Below are 14953 nucleotides of genomic sequence, written 5' to 3' on the forward strand. Positions count from 1 at the left end.
CATGAAACACTACAAACTAGTAGGGTAATATGATAAGAATGGTCCTGAGAAAGGAGATCCAAGGTTCAGAAACATTACACCTGAACCAACCCAACTCTACAGCCACAGTTCCAAATCCAAGGATCTGAGGGAGATGGAAACCCTACAAGTTGGGTGGATAATGGAGGAGATGTGAACGAAATGACTAATCCTGACTAACATGTGGTGGCCATGGAATTTTGATTAAGGTTATCACATGTCCAAAAACTCTCAGAGCCTAGCTTCCACAGCAAAAATAATCACTGATACTGCTGGTGGTATTTTAACCAAACAGTGGAACCCTTGGATGCAAAAAGAATCGATTCTGATTACTAATGTACTACAGGGCTAATATCTGGAGTCAAGACCCTCAAAAAGAGGTGGAACGAGGACTCCTGTAAGAGTTTATGAAAATCAAGATGCCAATGACAATAGGTGTGCACATAGAAGCTAACAGTCTAATTAATGTGCATGCTAATGATGTGTCTAGCTCATCATCAACGAAACTGGTGATCTTGAGTGTCTTCCAGCAAAGCTTAGTTAGGAAAACAAGAGTTACTACTGTCCCATTAGGAGACATTGGTAAATTCAGATTAAGTACAAACTCCATCTCAGAGGAGAAGATGTATTATTTGAGAGTCAGAATATGTTTCCACCTAGCAGTGGAAGGCTAAATCACACAGTTCTAACAATTATGTCAAATAAGGCACAACTGTCCCTTCACATAACTGAGTAGTAAGTTTCCCTATCTGAACTACAATGTCCATGAATTGAGAGAAAATTTAATATTTGCTCTCAGACCTTTCAGCCATCAAGTATGTTGCAGGCTCAAAAGCAACTTGGGAAAGACCCAAAACATCAAAAACTGAAGAAAACAAATTATATACAGTTATCCCACAGTAACCTCCTTTTTTATTTCTTTAAAAGGCCAATCTTATCACTGTTGTCTGGAACAACAGTCAGGTAAGTTTGCTTTGTTAAGTAAAGCATCACTGAGATATCTGCAGGGAATCAAATACAGAATTCCAGTGTTGTAAGTCCATACACTTATCACTGTCCCACAAGATCTGAGAAGCTAACAGACTAAAATAAAATGCTGGAAGAAGCAAGTATAAATTATATCCATGATGAGGAAGATCACTCTCAACTGGAGAAATACCACCAAACCAAATATACCTGTCTCTATATCACATTGCATAGGGTCATTGACAGTCTCAATCAAGAGTGTAGAAACACCACCAAACCAAATATACCTGTCTCTATCTCACATTGAATAGGGTCATTGACAGTCTCAATCAAGATCCCCAAACTGGTGTGTAATGCTAGATATCAAAAGGGGTGATAGGAGAGACCAGAGTTGCTTTCATGCAAGAAATAATATTATAGAAATTCATACTGTAAACCAGCTTACCAAAAAAAATCTCTCTCTCTTTTTTTTTAAACAAATATCAGCTAGCTAAGAAGGGCAATTAAGCAGGATATGAAAACTGGAACAAGCAAATATCTAACCAATGCTTAGATGGGCAAAGGAAGAAGCTCTGGCAGTCTACTAACAGCTGTAGCATGAGACAAAGTACATATGTTTTGTCTACTCTGTGTGTTATTACTCTGAATATTAGAATTTAAAAAAAACATTTATTTAATGTACTGTTACTAGCATAACAAAAACAAGTAGGCTTGAGTTTCAGCAGTGAGCCAAAAGCAGAAAGTGGCCAAAGGTAAGCACTAAATTGCAAAAATTACAAAAGTTATTTGATTAGATTCAATTACATAATAAAAATAATAATAAAACTCTCTATGAGGTATGCTCAAGGGTAAATCATGCTACAAGTTTGTAATGTGATTTACAGCAATAATGTTAAACATAAACGTATGCTTTCGTTACAAGCCTTACACAAGAAACGATACATACAACTAATCTTGTGTTACAATCTGTGATGATTCTAGTAAGAAAAAAATTATTTAGATTTACTTATTTAGGTTAATGTCACACTCCTATTGGTAGAGGGTTGCTGCAGAATCATTTACTTGGAGATATACAGAACAAAGTGTGAATTACAAGTGATGGCAAGAGAAACATTTGTGCTAATAAAAGGCAATACCACATGAGAAAGCTCTTTGTGAGAGGAAATAATATATTGTATCAGTACTTGTATTTCCACCTTAACTCTTTAATCCTAATTAATAACGAAAACTTTGAGTTAAACTTTTTACTACAAACATCCAAAATCTGTTTACAAAAAAATCCATTAAGAAAGATAAAAAAGAATGCACCATTAATACATTATATCAAACCTGATTTTAAAAACTTTACTAACCTTTAATAAAATAAAATACTTCTGAATTTCCTTCTACTTTTAACATTAACATTACAAACACAGAAAGGTATAAAATTACACATCTGTAACTGAACTACAGCCTTGCATTTTAATGTCAACATTTCTAAAAGTTTAAATAACAGCTTATTGTCACCACTCATCTTATATATTTAATAATAACAACAACAAAAACTTACTGTTTAAGGTCAATAACTTTAACAACTTTTCCAAATGTCCCCTTCCCCAAAGTAGAGAGGATTTTATCTGGAATATAACACCATCAAGACTAAAGCACAATGAAAAGCACAGGTAGTATCATATGGCTTATAATGTTGCCAGCAAAACATGCATGAAATCCAAAAGTAAGGTTTTAAACACAAGAAACATGTTTTTTATAAACATGTAGTATTTAAAATCTCAAATATTTTATTACAAGTTCACTAAAATGAAGCACAGATAATTATTAATATAGGAAAATATATGGATGATAGTTTTTTAAAATACCCTGTAAAAGTAAAATAAGACATTAATATGGGCTAGAAACATATCAAGCTTTATGACTCCAGAAGTAATTTTTCTATTTTGAATCAAATAACCTGATGAAGAAAAACTAAAAACAAGATGAAATTTTAAAGAAGTCTGTTTAAAAAAAGCTAATATTTCCATAAATTATATAATTTTTATAAAAATTAGATCTTCTAAGGACATTAATTTTGGAGTCTCACAGTTACCAGGAATTCATCAGAACAAGAAAAAACAAACAAAAATATAGATAAGACACCACTCATCCTCCCTCTGAGAGAGCCTTATACAAATAATGTTACTTTATCTCAACAGAAAGAGAACAAGTTGGTCAGTAAAAAATTAGAATGAATTAAAACTTAAGTGGAGATGTTACGAAATGACGAGTACATCGATCTTGCAGAATGTCTCCATGGTGATAGACCAGATGGCCGTCCTTGTCATCCTCAGCGCTGGGTGGCCTGGAATTGTGCTCCTGGGGGAGACTACCCAATTAAAACCCGCCAAACAGCATGTGCTCCAACCCGCCAATCCAAATCCACCACACCCAAATTGATCCACCATACCGGTGATGAGTCAGTCAGCCCACACATGTTGGTACATTTCATTGAAGAGGAAGAAGCAGGAGTCATACCCAGTGCGGGGATTTTCATTGTTGGCACCCACATGGCAAATAATATAAACAAGGTAGGCATGGTCGTGTGAACAAGACAGGCAAGGAGATAGCCAGCAATGTTACCGCATCATCAAGTCAATATAAATTTAATCTAGATCTCCACAGAAACAAACTTAGCCCCTCTAGTAGTGACCTACATTATCATGCAGTGATTCTTAATGCTGGCATTATGAAACTACTAACACTTGACTGTATTAACATCACTACAAACTGGGACTGAGTAAAGCTAGAAGCATTAATAATACTTTTCTTCCTAAACAAATAAGTTTCAAAACAAAAGAAAAAATACTTAGCTATTGAATTACCATCTAGCCTTAGTAACTACTAAGACAAAGAGGTAGTAAAAACTCTTTGCTCTCTCATGAATCTTAACATTCAATGTACAAATAAATTAGTTTTTATAATTACACTCAGATTCCTCTAAAACTATAATATTCTGTTCCAATAACAAAAAATCAATTGATTACCATGATATGTTCATCATCATTTGGCAAGGTAATTTATATACAAATATTTAGTTTTATTCACAAGTTAATACCAAAGTAGTCTCACTAATGGCTTTAAGGTTTATCCTTGTACAGAAGATTGACAATACTCACACATTTGTATATAAATATCTAGTTTTATTTACAAGTTAATACCCAAGTAGTCTCACTAACAACTTTAAGGTTTTCCCTCATACAGAAGACTGACAATTCCCACATAATTGAGATGGGGAAGAAAACCTAATGGAAGTTTTATTTCTAGAACCATAAATTAAAGATTATTCCAACTCTTAACATTTACCATGTGGGCTGGAAACTTTGAAAATGGAATACTCCACTTTCACTCAAGACACAATGTTCAGAGACAGAAAATAAGGTTACGGTGCATTTTAATGAGTATTATTTTAAACACTAAGTCAATTTTTCTGACATTATAAATTTTGTATAAAATTATATCAGTAAGGAAAGTGTTAAAACTCATTGTAACCACACAGGTGGAAACTGATCATTATGTAAAGAATTAATAAATTACTCAAATCATAATTGTTGACAAGACATACAAGATAAAGCCAGAGCATCAGAATCACTGAATGACTTTACTAATATCAAACTATAGGTTAAATGTTAATTGCTTTTAACAAGATGTATAACCAGTAACCCTAGCAGATGCATTTTTAGAAATAAATAAAACTGGTTATTTATTAGACAACCCAAACTCTGTTGCAACTGACATTTACCTCACAATACAAACCAGTAAAATCAAAGACCATCTTGATAAGAAAATAAATTTTCAACTAACACTTACAAAAAGTTATTCATATATCAAAAGTGCAAAGTAACAATTATGAAAGAAAGTAAAACAAACTTTTTAGATGTTCAAATATCACAATATGTCGAAATATTATCTGAACTACCAGAGACAACTAAATTAAAATAAATGATAAAAGTCGTCACCAATTATCACTTAATTGAGGTTAATACTCACGCGTGAACTGAGACTTCGAGTGCGCCGACGGTAACGCCCACTCCTATCACGGTCAGCACGTTTCCGACGATGTCGCTGTCGACTACCCGAGCTGTGACTATGGTAACTGGAGCCATGACTACCTGAATTAGTGGAGGAGCAACTGTTCCGACGATAATGTCTCCGACTGTGACCTTTTCGAGTTGCATGATGAACCTGTCTGTTCGAACTATACTCACGATAGCTGCTATCACTGTCTGGTGCTCTGTTGTAATGATCACTGTAAATAAAAACTCAAAAACTTAGGGTTTGAACAATTTTACTCAATAACACAGAGTTTTCCAAGTGACATTTATTTAGATAAAATTCTTACAACATAATTATAAAGTAAATTTTATGACATCACAACAGTTTCCAATTATGCACTGAATTGAGTAATTAAGTAGTTTTTATATATATAAAATAAAAACCCTTGCAGTAATTACTGGCATTCTCTGTGTGTGACTATGTTACTAGGAACCCTGTAACCAACAATCACAAACCATGAAGAATCAGTGCATAAAAAAATTCAGAAAATTCCAGGGTTAACAGTTAATATTACCAGAAACAAAGTAATACAAGTCCAAGTTCTAAACATTATTTCCTAGGATCACCTCTGAAAGTAATCTTTTATGTTACTGTTAACTTAACCATGTTTCTGTAATTTAAATGTGTTTGAGAATGATTATTTCCATCATAACAGATACTCCAAACTATTTGTTACAGTTTAACTGAAAATTTAGTATAAACCAATTAAATAACATGAACTCTTGTGACTGACATAATTTATAAAGTCAACAAGACTTATGACATTGTCATTAAAAACCTTACTGCAGCTACACATTATAGTAAATGTAACAGAGATCAATAATTTTCATTAAACTACAATGACAAAATACAATGCAGTTTAATCACATTAATATAAAACTTATGATAAGGCTAACAATGCCATATTAAGCCCTTAATGTTTCCTACTCCTGATTTGAGTCTTACTGAAGACATAAGTATTACAATTAGAACAATGGAATGCTCTGTTTATATAAAAAAACAAACTTGGGAAGTTAAAAGTACTGAGAAGGTAGAAAATATTTTTTAAAGCTGAATTTAATAATTATTTTTCTTAAGTTTTAGAAGTTTGCTTTTTTGTTTTACAAAACTATGAAAACATTTTATTAAGCGACAAAAACCAAAAGTATATACTTGACATGTGTAATGTTTCTAAACTCAGGTTTTGTGGATTTTGATGAAGTGTTTCACTTGTGTTAAATGTGTTTAAAGTTATATTTACACTTACCTACACATCTTAAATTCAATTTATTCTTGAGGCTGTTAAACAGCACCTTTGTGCTCAATTATTTCACACTTAGTAAAATCATGTTGTTTTTGAATATTTTTTACACATTTGTTTAGCAAAATGTTTACAAAGTTTTTTCCTTTTACAAATGTCAAAATAATCACTGAAAATATGCATTAAATTATTCCCTCTAAATACCCTTCATATATCTATGATCACCTTTCAGATTTACTTTACTACTGTTACTTCTTGCATAAAACATATTTTGAGTAGCCTCTATGTAAAGTAGACACATGTAACTGTCACAACATCTCCAACTTGTAACTGAACTGCTCATATCATGAAAAAAATTAAAAACACTTGGTTAATTAAAAAAAGAGTCAATCACAAATAGATTATTAGAGTTTTAGTGGGCCATTAATGGTTAAAAAGAGTTATAACCAGTTTTCTCTGGTAAAAATGTAACATTAGCTAAATAAGTGACACCTTACTGAATGCTGCCTGAAAGCAAGTTACTGGAGACAGTTCTGACAGCCACTATGAAAAACAAAGAAGTATACACACTTTATCATTAACTAAGGTGTCATGTCAAACTTTGAATTACCTTCATACCTTATGATCTGTCAATTGGATACTTATTAACTTACACAATCCTACTTATGTAAATTCATGTAGTAATATTACATAAAATATGAATACTCATTAAATGGTAAATTTTACAAATAAAACTTTATGTTGTTACAATGTGTCTCTTACTCATTAAATGGTACAAACATTTAATAATATAACTGACACACTCATGAACTGATACAAATTTCTGATAATATAACTAAACATTTTCACAATGTCACTCATACACTCATTAACCCTTAAACAATGGAATTGTAGAAGGTAGCAGCATTAATTGATGATGTCCATTGTCTAAGGATTAACTTCTAACAACACAGAGGAAATGTGACTAAAGAGGAAGGACACTGAAAAGCTCAGATACTGTTATACATTTGTGAAAGTTATTTAATATTAGTATTATATTTTGTTGTGTCAATACAATAATAACTATATGTAGTAAATTTGGTAAATAAGACAGCCAAAGTTTTAACTTAAAGTTTAGCATAAATTTAACAATGAACTTAAAATAGGCTTAGTATGAAGTTAGGTATATTTCAACTTACTGTTAAATTGTAAAACAGAACAAATAAATAGCTTTATTAAATAAATACAATCTACAAACTGGTTTACTGTCTGTGTTTTAGGAATTAACTTTTTTTTCTTATATATTTATAATTAAAGTTTATTACTTTAATGTAGAGACAGTGTAGTAATAAAAATAAGTGGTTCTTGAATGTTAAGCTTAATAGTAACAGTATTAATAACAGGCTACTGGTATTTGGTACTGAGTACTTATTTTCAAGCCATAAGTATAAATACAATGCTTAAGACTAGTGTAGAAGTTAAATGTTCACAGTTAAGTGTAGTGGGTGCAATGAGTGGGTTTTATTTGGAAACTCAGGACTGGCATTACTTTTCAAGAAGCTAGTAATGAAGATGTGCAATTTTTATGTAGAGTTTGTACACTAGAAACAATCTATAGGTAACATCTAAAGAAAAACTGAAAACAGAAGATGTTGTTCAACTGTGCAGGTCACCTACAAGGTCTCATTTAAAGTAATGTGTACAGTTTGTAGCTCTCTTCCTCAACAAGGATATTTAATTATTTAATTGTTGGAGAAGGTTCAGAGAAGAGCCACTAAGATGATGGGATTGTCCTATGAGAACAGCCTAAAATCTCTAAATTTGATTTCTCTAAAGAGAAGAGTCAAAGGGATTTTTTGTTTATGTGTTTAAGATAGGAAGGTAGGTATTTCATGTTTGTTGGCAAAAAGCTACCAGGTTATCTGTGCCAAACAAGATGTAGTACACTATAATGGTATGTGGAAATGAAGGTAAAAATATGTAAAATTAAGACTTGCCAGGAAGACTGAAGCAGTAAGTTCAAACTTGCTGTCAGTCACCTGAATTTGGCCTTTCCAGTCCTGGCTTCAGGTCATAATAAAATTAAAATGTGTAAATCATCCTAAAACAGTATATAGTCCAATAAAAACCTTAAATTAAGTTAAGAAGACCAATGGCTCTTAAAAATGTAAAAACATGAGTGAGGCAGCCAGTATCACCTGTGACACTGTGATGATAGCATGATAATAAAATATGTATGATTGTGACCTGTGAGCCACACAGACCACACATTGGTGCATCAGTACCAGATAAAAGTAAGTAGCAAATTAAAAACTGTGACCAATGTGTAGCCTAGCCAAAACAACTTCCTCGATCTTTACAGAAACAAGATGGCCAAAGAGTTAAAGAAGGCTTGATTTGAAGAAGCTTATTCTTTCGTTGCTCACTCCAGGTCAACTGCCAACTGGTGTATAGTTGGATTTTGATAACTGGACCACAGTCCATATATGAAACAGGGATGGTAATGATAGAGTCAGAGCAGATGAACTTTGCCGCTCTGTAAGCTAGCTCATTCCTACGAGTACCAACATGGCCTGGTATCCAAAAAAACTGGACAGAGATAGATGACAGAAAAAAATGGGCCAGTTTGTTTTGGATATTGATAAGAATAGGATAGGAACTAACATGTAATGATGTCAGGGCCAACAGACAGCTGAGTGAATCAGTATAGATCGTACAATTCGTATATTGCATAATTTCAATATGATTCAGGGCAAGAGAAATGGCATACAATTCTGCAGTGAACACAGAAACTGTAGAGGAGATTCTGTGTGCTACAACTGAACTGTAACAAACCATGGCAGAGCCTACAGAGTCACCTGATTTTGAACCATCCGTATATATGGGAATGGATAAATCGTGTGAAAGATGTTCAGCAAATAAAGAGCGATATTTCCAATTTGGAGTAATGGCCTCCCTCAGATGACTCAAAGATAGGTCACTGTTGGAGACTGTAATTAGCCATGGTGGAAGAGGCCAAGCTGTTCACACTGCTATGCTATTCAAAGATATATCCAATTTTTCTGATTGTGCCCAAATACGAAGGCTAAAAGGAACAATGGCAGATTTTCTATTATAGAAAAGTGTGGTCCACTGAGGATGGAAAACACAACCCCAAGTAGGATGCTGTGATAAAGAGCAAAGTTTGGAAGCGTACGTAACAGACAGTTGCAAATGGCGAATATACAGAGGGGTTCATGGGACTCCACATACAAACTTTGAACTGGAGAGGTACAAAAGGCCCCAGTGCAAAGCCAAAGCCCCTGATGGTAAATAGGATCCAGCATTTTCAGTGCTGAGGTTCTAACAAAACCATAAACCAAAGACAAATTTTGATCGGATAAGGGCACAATAAACTTTCAGCAGAGTATTGATCTGCTCCCCAAGAGGTGGAAGAGAAGACACAGAGGATGTTCAGTGCTCTTATACATTTGACACAAAGTTGCTTGATGTGGGAAATAAAGTTTAATTTACAGTCAACTATAAGACCTAAAAACTTTGCCTCAGGGACAAGAGGAAGTACAGCATCATCAATACAAAGTTCTGGATCTGGATGAATACCCCTGTTGGTGGCAGAAATGCACACAAACAGTTTTAGAGAGAGAAAGTTGAAAACCATTTGCTGTGATCCACTTAAGCATATGATTTATTGCAGTTTGTAGCTACTGCTCAATAAACCTCATGTTTGATGACTGACATGAGATGTGAAAGTTATCAACGAAAAGACAATTTGCAACTGTAGGGGGTAGCTGTTCACTGATGGCATTAATCTTTAGAATAAAAAGTGTGACACTCAGAACACAGCCCTGAGGGACTCCAAGTTCCTGTGGGAAAAAACGGGAAAGTGTTGAGCCCACATGGACCTGGAATTAGTAGTTCATTAAAAAATGCTTAATAAAAAGTGGCAAACTGCCATGCAATCTGTATGAGTGAAGGTTTTGCAGGATGCCATATCCCAATGTTGTATCATAAACTTTTTCTAAATGAAAAAAATAGAAACAAGATGTTGTTGCTTCAAAAAGGCTTCTCTGACTGATGTTTTAAGGCAAATTACGTGGTCTATCATGGAGTGTTGTTTGATTCAAGAAACCAAACAAGATGAGCATTAATTTGAAGGAATCTTTGGATCCTTCCCAAGTTTAAGAATAGGGAGTACAATAGCTTGGTACCAAGCATCAGGAAAGATATTCTCCTGCCATATCCAGTTTTAGATAGCCAAAAGAATGGTAAGAGAGGCAGGAGAAAAGTGGTATAGCATCTCATAATGTATATCATCAGGTCTAACTAATGTATTGCCAGGCCGATAAAGTGCAAGTTTGAGTCCCACCAGTGTAAGAGGGTGTCTCTAGTCATCAGGATAATCAGTTGAAAAGGAAAGAGGAAGATGTTCAACTCATGTTTTAACAGCTAAGAAGGAATGGGATGAGTTTCAAGAGCTAGATACATGAGAGAAACATTCACCAAAAGTATTGGCAATGCTCTGAGCATCAACAACTTTTTGGCCATTGAATATTAAGATACCGTCCACTCATCTTCCAAATCTTGCCTCATATGGCATTTGAACTGGTGGTTGAAGAAATGCCAAAGGTGTATTTAATCCAAGATTTCTTCTGGCTTTCACATCTAACTCGCCGACCTTGTGCAAGGGCTTACTGAAATGCAATGTAGTTTGTAAGCATGCAATATCTATGAAATTTATCCCAAGCACGTTTCTGAGCTTTTCGTGTTATAGAACAAGCAGAATTCTACCAAAGGCGGGGATGCCGTGGAAAAGATGTCAAGGTTTTGGGGATGCACTAAGCAGCTGCTTTGATAATATAGTTAATTACTGCTGCAACACAATAATCTATTGATGATTTATATAAGATGGCAGGATCAAGTTCCGAGAAAACAATTAGAGAGGGCCAGTTGGCCTAGTCCAACTTCCACTGAGGTGCATGGGTCAGGTGGCACTGACCACAGCCAATCTCTCTTTATATGATAGGAAAATGATCACTACCCTGTGGATTGATGTCAACCTCCTAAGAAAAGCAAGTGAAAAGTGAAGGGGAGCAGATGGAAAGATCTACAGCAGTAAATTACTGACTGGGTGCATGAAACTACATGAAAGAGTCAATATTGAAGAAAGACAGGTTGTGATTCAGAAGCATATGCTCTATAGCACGACCCCTCACATCAATACTAGAACCACTCCAGAGAGGATTATGCCCATTAAGATCCCCCAAAATTAAAAAGAGGATTGGCAGTTGCTCAATGAGGGCATCAAAATCTGAGGGATGATAATTTTTTCCAGGGGTAAGATACAGAGAGCAAACAGTGATGGTACAACCCAAGGAGATATGGATGGCTGCAGCCTCCAAGGGCATATTCAATGACTAGGATCGGGTGGGCACATGTTGATCTACCACCAGTGCTACTCCCGCATGTCCTTGTCCTACACATGACCTGTGATTTCAATATAAGGAGTATTGTCGAATTTTGACTGTATTAGTAGGTTTTAAAAATGTTTCCTGTGAAGAAAGACATTTGGGATAATAAAAGTTAATTTAATCCTTGATGTCATTCACATTTGATTGAAAACCTCGACAGTTCTATTGGATTAGCATGGCCATTTGTCTTTATTTTTGAGAAGAACATGGCAATAAGACCTTCTGCTTGCAGCCTTGCTTTTTTCTTTACTGGATGTGGGTCAGTCACTCTCTAGTGATCCTGTTCTGGATCAAGTAGGCAGATCAGAGTTTGTACTGGAACACATGTTACAGTAAATGAGGACATGAACAAATGGGTTGTTTAATTTTTGGGGTGTCAAGAAAGGAAGACCCCATGAAAACACCTGGGCTTGAACAAGGTGAAGTTGGGCAATGACTGGAAGATGTGGTAAGGACAGAGATAGTAAATACTGATTCGTTAACTTTGTTGATTTTGGAGGGTACTAAATTAAGATGCGCTCTTAAGGATTCTGTAGGAGGCACGGAAAGGTCTGTCTGGACTTCTACCGTAGTAATGGAATAGATTACAGCAGCATAAGCCTGAGATGGAATTGGGAATAGTAATTTCTGAGCCTCTTATAAGTAATATTATGAACTGTCTTGAGACGTTGTACTTCTTTTTCCTCCACCCATATAGGGCAAGAAGTAAAATAGGAAGGACGTGGACCATTACAGTTAACACAATGCAGTTTTTGTTGGCATTCAAAAGCATCATGGTCTTTACCAGCACAACAGGCACATGTTAAGGAACCATGGCAAGATGTTTTCGAGTGACCAAATCGTTGACAATGAAAACATCTTACAGGGTTAGAAATATTAGGCTGTACCTTACAATTCAGATATCTTGCCTTGATTGTGGTAGGAGGATATGATGCTGTAAATGTTAGTATCAGAACATTTGTCAGCTCCATAATCCCATCTCTATGAGTAAAAATTCAGTGCATGGCTGTAACACCTTCGCTGGTGAAACCTGCAAGGATCTCTGACTCTGGAATGGTTTTTAAATCCCTCTCAACTGTAACTCCTCTGGAAGAATTCAAAGTAGAATGAGGAGTAACCTCAATTGGTATATTCCCAATGGCCTTCGACTTCAAGAGGAGTTTGGAATGTTGTGATAAAGCTTTTTCCACTAAAATGTCTCCAGACCATAATTTCTTTACTGATTTAGGTGAGCCAGCAAGCCATCCTAAACCCTTCTGAATAAAAAATGGAGACATCTGCCCTAAGGGTTTTTCAGTTAAAGAATGAATAATTAAAAATTGCAGGGCAGATTCAAAGTTGTGAGTTTGACCATACAGAGTCATCAATGTGCGGTCATTTGCCACTAGTCAGATTTTTCTCTACGCTGTCATGCTTATTTTTTTTATTTGAGGGGTATCCATAATAAATAAAGAATATTTTGGTGCCCACTGACTGCGCCCACAATGGAGCCCTATGAGTGGGCACACTACAATACCATATAAGGTCACTGCAGTGACACCAGGGTTTTGTGAGCACTATACCCAAACACCAGCATCAGACATAATGTCCACTATAACTATTGGGGGCATCCTATGCTGGCACTCAGTTGATCTTGGCCCAAGGTGTTTAAGATTATTGAAAATTTAGATCCATCAGATTTTGTGTTTAGATGTAAAAACAACAAGAGGGCCATAAATTCAAATTTTGACAGTGTAGGAGTCATCTGTAATTTAGACAGTGGTATATTTCAAACAGGGTAGTAGCTTTTGGAATGAACTGCCTTCAAGGGTGGTGAAGGCAGAAACCAAGTTCAAAAAAATATTAAAAGAATGCACAAGTAGCAAGGGGTAGTTATAGTTGGAATCTGGTAGGAACATCCTCGAAGAGCTTATAAGATCCTTTTCGTCCCTTTCAAATTTTATGAATTATGAATAGGGAGAAAAAACTAAGACACCATACCTTCTAGAATGTCTAGAATGGTAACGACGATGACCATGGTTTTCTGTTGACAGTCTTCGATGTTTATGACGATAACTACTTGAATTGGTCCGAGAGTCAAAGCTAATCGATTGAGAACGATGGCGTCTTCGTGAACGAGGCATCTGAAGAAAAAATGTTTTAAACAATAAGGCACTTATCTGAAACAAAAATAGCATGTAAATACTTTAGATTACAAACACTGAAATGAAAAGAGTATGAATTATGTACATGCTACTGTCACATATTTACTCTTGTGAGTGATCAAAAGTGAGTTTACATAGTACTTAGAGTAGAGTGCCAAGCACTTCCAATGAGTGCACAACACTCATTTACCACTACACATCATCAAATGCAACTATATGCATGTATAAAAATCCAAAACATACAAGTTTTGTAAAGATATTGACTGTTCTATACACACAGTTTGATTCTGCTAAACTCCTGATTCCTCCAGTATGGCTCTATGTCTTTGGGGCTAACCACAATAATACCATGGCACTCAAACTTTCCAATAACAAGAACTACAATTAACACTTAATAATTACAACTATCACTACATTAAAAACTTACTGAATCAATAACAAGAACTATGATTAACACTTAACAATAATTACAACTATCATTCCATAAACATCAACAACACTGACTCAACCGATAACAACAACTATGATTAACACTTAACCATAATTACAGCTACAACTACATCAACACTAACAACTTACTTAACCAATAATAAGAACTACAATCAACACTTAATAATTACAGCTATTACTACATCAACATTAACTTACTCAACCAATAACAACTACAACCAACACTTAACAATAACTACAGCTATCACTCCATCAACATTAACAGCTTTCTTAACCAATAACAAGAACACAATTAACACTTAACAACAGTTACAGCTATCACTACATAAACAACACTTACTTAGCCAATAACAATAACACAATTAACACTTAACAACAATTACAACTATCACTTCATGAACAACACTTACTTAACCAATAACAAGAACTACAACACTATGTTAAAACATTTTTAAAAGTATATGTAATTTACTGTTTTGTATGTTCATTACAAATATAAAAAAATTTTTCAAATCCATTTTTAGGATAAAGAATGAAATCAAGATTTCTTCTTTGAATTTATTATTTCTGTTACAAACTTCAATTTCAAGTAATTGGTTTAA

General features: G+C 34.7%; 1 protein-coding gene across 2 annotated transcripts in view; it reads right to left on the reverse strand.

Moving 5' to 3' along the window:
• The window catches only part of LOC143252985 (serine/threonine-protein kinase Doa-like), a 31326-nt gene that overhangs the window by 13954 nt on the left and 2419 nt on the right, over positions 1-14953 (reverse strand). The window contains exons 2-4 of one of the 2 annotated variants that reach the window (XM_076505991.1): positions 13738-13880; positions 5005-5263; positions 2534-2600 (exon numbers count right to left, since the gene is read on the reverse strand). The gene's annotated coding sequence lies outside the window, so the exon portion shown is untranslated. Of the gene's footprint in view, positions 1-2533; positions 2601-3248; positions 3387-5004; positions 5264-13737; positions 13881-14953 lie in introns of those variants that run through there. The other variant, XM_076505992.1, reaches the window with a different exon arrangement.

Source organism: Tachypleus tridentatus, chromosome 6 (assembly GCF_004210375.1).
Source record: "Tachypleus tridentatus isolate NWPU-2018 chromosome 6, ASM421037v1, whole genome shotgun sequence".
Taxonomy (NCBI): Eukaryota; Metazoa; Arthropoda; class Merostomata; order Xiphosura; family Limulidae; genus Tachypleus; species Tachypleus tridentatus.